At 36.4% G+C, this 8,105-nt stretch overlaps 2 pseudogenes; both read right to left on the bottom strand.

Moving 5' to 3' along the window:
• The window catches only part of LOC102810798, a 25,050-nt pseudogene extending 22,723 nt beyond the window's left edge, over positions 1–2,327 (bottom strand).
• A 985-nt stretch (positions 2,328–3,312) lies between these two features.
• Positions 3,313–4,460, bottom strand: LOC102811180 (annotated as a pseudogene).
• Positions 4,461–8,105: the final 3,645 nt, after the last annotated feature.

Below are 8,105 nucleotides of genomic sequence, written 5' to 3' on the forward strand. Positions count from 1 at the left end.
AGAAAGCCTCATCTTTCTCCCGCGGAGCAGCTGGTAGTTTCGAACTGCTGACCTTGCGGTTCACAGCCCGAGTCGTAACCACTACGCTACCAGAGTATAGGGATCATAAAAATGAAATTCACTTACCTTCCTTTAAAGTAAAGTAAAAATACCAACATTAATATAGTATTTTGTTGCTTTTATAAAAATTTTACATTAGGTTGAACAGCAAGAAATTTCCATTTTGTAGATATAAAACAATTCAATACCTAATTTTTAAAACAATGTAAACCAAGTTGAAATCCATGTCATATAATTATAAATTTATTTAATTTATCAATTCAGAATTTTTCAGAATTTTAACTTTCACAGAATATTTTTTCTTAGAAATTGAATTCTTATAAAATGCTAGCTTCCTGCTAAAGAAGTGAGTTTTAGAGATATATACACCTTTAAAAATGCATTTGATGTGAAAATTGGACATTTTTTGTATGAAGAATTGGCACTCAAACTGCCATCAACGACCTAAAATGTTCCTTTCCTTCCTGAACTCCAAACTTAAATCTACGCAGATGGGACTGGATGCCAGAAATTGAATGAGATATTTTCACTCCATTTTTGCCAGTTGACAAGACGTTGAACTGTAGGAGAAAGTTTTTTTTCTGATATCTATATGGGAAAACTTTGAGATCCTTCATAGTGAGGTGTCAGTAGAAAACAAGATAACATACTACTCAGAAAACATTCAGCTTAATTAGGGCTAGGAGTTAGCATCCATTGTAATGACATCAGAGTCTTTATGAAGGTTATCAGTTCCCATGGTGTGGTGCTGTAGGACAAAGCACGGATAGCAAGGTCAGTTTGAACTGCAAGATCGAGGGTTCAAACTCACCAGCCATGCCTTGGAAAACTTATATGGGGTCTCTATGAGTCAGTACCAACTCAACAGAACTTAATAACAACAATGTTATGCAAAATCTAAATAACTTTTGGGAACAGACAGTATCAAAGTACTGAGAACAAATTAATGATAATATTGATGAGAATTTGTGAAATATATATCCTGGGACACCAGCAGACTATTTGGATGATGATGCAGCAAGGCAGGTAGCAAGTTTCAGTGAAGTTTGAATGGAGATCATTTATATAGCCCCACCAAAACTTAACATTTTGTGAGACAAAGAGATGGTTTATTTACATGCTTTTGTTATTTTTAAAGCCCAGACCAAAGTCTGATTTATACCAGCAGTATATCTCAAAAGATCTGATAGTCTCTGATGACCCCCTTTCTTTTACCCTAGAGTGCTACAGAATTTGTTTCTAATAGTCTTTGTAGTTTTCATCTTTTACATGATGAACCCATAGGTCCTAGAAGGATGAAGCATATCTGTTTCCTATTGCAGCTGTAACAAATTACTAGAAATTTAGTTACTCTAAATAGCATGAACTTATTATCCCACAGTTCTATGTTGTTGTTGTTAGGTGCTGTACAGTCAGTACTGACTCATAATGACCTTTTCCTCAACAGAGTGAAATACTGCCTAGTCCTGCACCAATGTCACAATCATTGTTACACTTAAGTCCATTGCAGCTGCCCGTGTGCCAATCCATCTCATTGGGTGTCTTCCTCTTTTACAGTGATCCTTTACTTTACTAAGCATAATGCCTTTCTCCAGGGACTGGTCCCTCCTGATAATATGTGCAAAGTATGAGAGACAAAGTTGTATAAGTCAGAAGAACTGCTAAGTAAATCAAGGTGCCTATGAGTCGGAACTGACTCCACAGCACATAACCACCACAAGATATATTTCTTCAGGTGGCTATAAAGGGGAGTCTGGTACCTTGCATTTTCTGGCTTCTAGAAACCACCTCCATTCTTTATCTCTCTGATCTTTGTTTCTGCTTCCATAATTATATTTCTTTCTCTGTTTGTGACCCTACATCTTCTCTCTTTCTATTACATTGTATCCACCAGGTAATTCAGAATGATCTTTCCATCTCACTATCCTTAATCACATCTACAAAGTCTCTTTTGCCATGTGGGTATAGTATAGACACAGGTTTCAGGGATTAGAATGTGGGTACTCTTGGGCCTACCTTTATCACTAAGTATAATTTATTTTTTACTCCTCCTAGATCACATAATGCAATATTCTGAAAAGAATAAAATGCTGAAAAATTTATTTTGGTATATTAGAATAATCTTCAAAGCTTAGTAGAAACTTGGAAAATTAGCCACAGATTCATGGAAATAAACAGATGGCTGGCAAGTCATCGGCAGAGAGTTCCTGGATAAAATAAGAATAATTCAAAGTATATGATTTATAATTGACATACCTAAAAACCATGTTTTTAGGAAGATCTATGAAAATGAACAATAGCATATGTTTAAGGATGAAGATTTCCAATATTAAATTATATGATTTGTCCAGATAGATCTAAGTGCTAGGATAAATAGGTCCTGTAACTCTAGACTTGGGAAACAGTAAGACCAATATAGTTATGAGAATTCTTATAATATTTCTTGGTTGGCCCTGTCTCACTTTTAATAAGAATACATTTATGTTTATGTAACTGTACTGTAAAATCATAAGCACACCCAAGCACACACACACATACTGAGTGGGCCCATTTCTATGCTTAAATACATTTTACACTTTTTAAATTTCATTACTTTCCCCACTCATAATTTGACTTCTTAGAAGATGTCATTTACCACAGAAAAACAGCACTAGTTTTCCAACAGAACATATTTTACTCATCTAGTTACCTCATCAGGTTGGGACCATTAATTTCACACCACATTTATATGGATTATTTGTGTGTAGTGAATGAGACCATCAACACTGGAACTAGGAACCTTGCAAACAACAGATGGTGATATAGAAACTTCTAATTTCCCTTAACAATTATAGGATTCAATGTTCTATATCTCTGATGCATAAAACAAAATTATAAGGAAAAATAGCAATTATGTATTAAAATGTAAAGTTATTCATTAAGAATGTAAAAAATATTCAAATATAAAAAGTATGTTTCACGTAAGACATCTGATATTTATATTATTCTTCTAAAAATTTTCAATATTATTGAAGCAGGTCTAAACTTCTTCAGAACAGAGCCTCAATTGTGTCAGTGATTAATTAATAAGAAGATATTGAGTGTTCTACCTAAATGTCAAACCAGTACACTGATTATTTTTAAATTATTTTTTTTTAAATACCCATTGAGTTAATAGTTCAGAGTAATATATTGTTGGTATTGTATTGAGCAAATGATTTTTTTTTTTTTTTTTCTAGACCTGCTGTTTCATTTGTTAATTTAACCATCTACTTAGTTTGCAAGTGGAATTTTGTAGACTTGGTATTCTACAATAAGATTCACAGGATGGAGAAGCTCCAATGTTGTTTTTCAATCTGGCCCCCTTTCAAATTTACACTATTAACCAGCTGCCTTGTCAGTTTTCCTCCAGATTCCATAACAATGTAGTCAGTTTGCCCCCTTTGTTATTTCTAAATGATTGCTTGTACATATTTCTTCAATTGTACTTTTCTCTTTCTTTTTGTTTTCTTTGTTGGAACTTTTGAACATCTAGGCTTCAGCAGTTCCAGAGTCTTCTTTCTCCCTTGGACTGTAGCCTCAGTCCTCCTGACTCTGAGGTGTCTGTTTGATATTTCTGCTTTTGAGTTTTCTGCAAATCTGCCATGAATTCTCTGGTCTGCTTTAAGCTCTGAACTCTTGAGTAAGGATTTCATCTCTGGTTGTAATAACGTCTTTGTAGCTTTATAAAAATTGATCTCTCGCTTGTAAACCATGACATTAATTCATACTAGCTTGATTTTTTTTTTTTTTTTAATTCTTCAATAGACTGATAGTCATTGTTCTTTTCTTTCTTGGTACTAAAATCCAATGGGTGTTTAATGATCATGGAGTAGCCAGGAGCTATAAAATCAGTCACAGGAAATGTAAAGGAAGCATTTGGGTCTTTTCTTTGCAACTGTATCATCAGTTGCTTCAAAACTTCTTGAAGTGTTATCTGTTTCACATCCTGTAAGGCTAATGAGCTTGTAAGATATTTCTCAGGAGGCAAATATATTCTTGCAGAGGTCTTTTTCTGTTTCATTTCCCACATTTTCTCAATCTCGCTTCCTTTTTTTTTTTTTTTTAACAGCATACGAGAAACTGTGCACATAAACCTCTCCAGAGGGAATACAGAAGAATTAAATCAACTACATTTTTACCATCTCTGCTTTCACCCTTTTCCATCTCCTGGTATCTGCTTCTTTCTTTTAGTTTTCTTTTTCTGCTTTCTGTCCTTGTGATTGCCATGATTCTTTTTGTTTTAGAAGATGGTTGAGTCATTCCCTGAACTGTCTGTGTCTAGTTGCATAACTTCTTCCGTCCGGCTTTGATTTCCATTTTGAGGGAATCTTTACATACACTTAGTGGAGGTGTTTTTCTGACTTGTGCTTCATTCCCATGTCTTATTAGGCCTGAGGCCTGCTCCCCAAACTATTCTAAACTGCTCTACACCTAGTGTCAGACCCACACTATGCAATGCCACTTTCTGTTCAGCTCAGGCTAGCTGAGACCCGGATCAGGGTCCTTGAGACCCTGTACCTTGAGGCAGAGGAACAACAGACATCTCTGATGAAGATGGTAGGCGAGATCTGGGTAGAGCCCAAGAATAGCGGCCGTTCTGCAAATTTCCTGCAGAGAGGCAGAAACTGCTTGATTGCTTTTAATAATCAGTTATAATATAACTATTAAGGACTCAGTTTATTAATCATCAACTAAATGCCCTTTTCCAAGTATTATTAAGCTATGGAAACAATCATTTAAGTGAGAGATTTATATTGTCCTCATTCACAATGATCATAGACAAAGATTTATTTTAAAGTCTTTTTTAAAGTCTTGCATCTACAATTTTGTGTTGTGTGTTGTTTTTAACCTGTTCAACAACTTAACACTTTGCTGTCAGTGTCCATGCTGTTGTGTTAGCTACCCTATGAATGAAGAGATAAAAAAAAAAAAAAAGTATTGGTACTAGAGTTCTAGCTAATACGTGCACAGGTTTATTCCAAACAAAACATGTTTAAACATGTCTCTGTAATCAGTGGGTGACTACAGAAAAGTTCTCTCAAAAATATATTTGTTTTAGTCTACTTGTTATTGTTGTTATTAAGTACCATTGAGTAGTTTCCAACTCATAGCAACCCTGAATAGAGGTTCCAAAGAGTGGCTGGTGAATTTGAACTGAGACCTTGAAATTAAAATTGATCTTGAGGTTGAGTGCTTATCCTATGGCTCCACACGAGGACTTCTAGTCTCCTTAGTGTGCCTTCAATAATAAAAGTACTATAAAAATAGTGGATTTCAAGGGTATCTGCATGGCCATTTAAGTTCAAGGTAGAAAGTTAAGCTCTAAAGGTTAAAACAATTGTTTTGAAATTCCTAAGGGGTAATCTTGGTAGACAAAATCCTCACCACTGGACCAATAAACAACATTGTTATCAACGGAGAATAGATTGACGTTGTCAAGGACTTCATTCTTCTTGGATTAACTATCAACACTCACGGAAGCTGCAGTCAAGAAATTAAATGATGTATTGCACTGCGCAAATCTGCTGCACAAGACCTTTTAAAAGAGTTGATGACCAAAAGATGTCAGCTTGAGGACTAAGGTGTGCCTGACCCAAGCAATGGTGTTTTCAGTAACCTCATATGCATGTGAAAGCTGGACAGTGAATAAGGAAGACCATAGAAGAATTGATCCTTTTGAGTTATGATGTTGGAGGAGAATATTGAAAGTGCCATGGGCTGCCGAAAGAACCAATAGATCCGTTTTGGATGAAGTGCAGCCAGAGTTCTCCTTGGAGGCCAGGATGGCCAAACTTTGTCTCTCATACTTCGAGCATATTATCAGGAGGGACCAGGTGCTGGAGAAGGATATAGTGTTTGGTAAGGTGGAGGGTCAGAGAAAAAGAGGAAAACCCCGTCAAGATAGATTGGCCAAGTGGCAGCATCTATGGACTCAAGCGTGGCAACAGTAGTGAGGTTGGCTCAGGATCGGGTAGTGTTTCATTCTGCTGTGTATAAGGTCTCTATGAATCAGTACCGACTCGATGGCACCTAACAACAATCTTGAAGATTTTCTCAAAGGAAATAGGATGATCTGTTGGGCGAGGGGCTGTACTGCCATGATTCTTTAATATGGCTCTTCTAGCCATGGTCTTTGGAACTCCCACCAAATTATTAACTGGGACCAGGCCGACTATATGTATTTCCTCTTTGTCTTATTGTTCTGGATAAAAGAAGGTGGGAGAAGATGCCGACAGGATTATATGATTTAGTTGTGAATGTTATTAACAGGGTTAATTATAATTATAAAAACTTGGAACTCTAATTAGGGGATAAGCCAATGTTGCCACTCTGCTGGTTTTTAAATGATCCATTTCAAAACATGAAGGGGAGATCTCATTACCATCAAGAAAAAAGATCCAGGAGTTGAGTATGACCTTTGGACCCTGATGTCCCTATACATTGAATCTCCTTGATTCCAAGGACAGAAAGCTGTGACACCAGGGAAGTATTAGAGGAGTGCCAAAGAAGGAGTACCCACTGAACCAAGAGTCAAAGCACAAGAAAGAGCAGTGAGTAAAACTGAGTATATTCAGGAAAGAGGCTCACTTGTGGAATGGTGCGCCTCCAGGGACTTTCATTGCAAAGCAAGGTTTGCTAACCAATGGAGCTACATCTGACTGCCATTGTTGTTGGTAAGTGCCATTGAGTCAGTTCTGACTTATAGTGACCCTGCACAGGGTTTTTAAGTAGTGGCTAGGCAGCTTGAACCACTGACCTTGTGGTTCAAACCTACATTACAGACCAGCACATCAGTTTGCAGCCTCACACCAGTACTCCAACCTCACTCCCATGACACAATGGAATAATTCAGGAATGGTGAGGTTGGGACTGCCTTTGAGCTGAGGCTTATAAAGGAGTGGAGTGCCATTTGGAAATTTATTAGCAATGCTAGAAGAGCTTTGTAACATTATCCAAGCAGGGCAGAAACCAACCCACAGGACTGAGCATGGCAGAGAAGAGACTGTCCTGACCAAAGGACTGTATCTGAAAAATATCTCTGATCCTGAATCATTAACTATTACTTTCCTAGTAAAGTCCATAATCATAAGTATTATGTGTGAGTTCTGTGCAGTCATTGCAATGAATTATTGAACATGAAGGATGGAACTAGAGGGCTGTATGAGAAACAGTTGGTTTTAGAATTGGTAACAAGATCGAAGGGTAGAAGCATGTCTGACATCAACTTCGTAGGAATCAGCCTAGAACTGATGACTTTGATTTTCCTTCCTCCTTGTTAAGTCAGTCATCTCCATGCCATTTTTACAGGGGTTTATTGGGAAGATAGTTTAAGAAAATTGAAAATTGCAGTAATGAGAAAAAGTCCAGGAAAGTTGCACTGAGGATATTTTTGCCCATCATAAAAATGCACCTGTTCATTCTTTGAGACTAGCAAAGGTTGTGCTATGATATTTTATTGGGAAACCTTATCTCATCCAACTATAGCCCTGATTTTGCCTGTTCAGAGTTCCTTTTGTTCCCACAACTCAAAGAACATTTAAAATGAGAAATTTGTATCCCTCCAGATGCCAAAACACCATTTTGAGGTAGGGTAAATCAATGATCTCTGATTTTTTATTTTTTTAAATAATACCCATTTTTAAGTCAATAAAAAAATGGGTATTAATTAATTTATTTAATCTAATATTTATAAATCAGCCAACCATACTGGTACTAGTCTTAACATAATGCAGTAAAATACAAAACAAACATCTTTCTACAAATATTCAAATAATGAAACAAAAGTTAGGGTCTACAGTTAAACAAGGAGGATGGAGAAAATCAATGAAGCACCTTTATAAACCTGACCCTTCACTCTAAATTGTCTATTAAGCAGCCTCCAAAATACTATAAAATATAAACAGTCCTTCATCACACGTCTTTGTACTTTGAGTTCCTATTGTTGAGGCTAGAGCCTCAAGATATTCAATATGGAAAACTGGCTCATATTTTCTCCCTTCTAAATCTACACAAAGGGAATCCTT

This window comes from Chrysochloris asiatica, unplaced genomic scaffold (assembly GCF_000296735.1).
Source record: "Chrysochloris asiatica unplaced genomic scaffold, ChrAsi1.0 scaffold00196, whole genome shotgun sequence".
Classification (NCBI taxonomy): Eukaryota; Metazoa; Chordata; class Mammalia; order Afrosoricida; family Chrysochloridae; genus Chrysochloris; species Chrysochloris asiatica.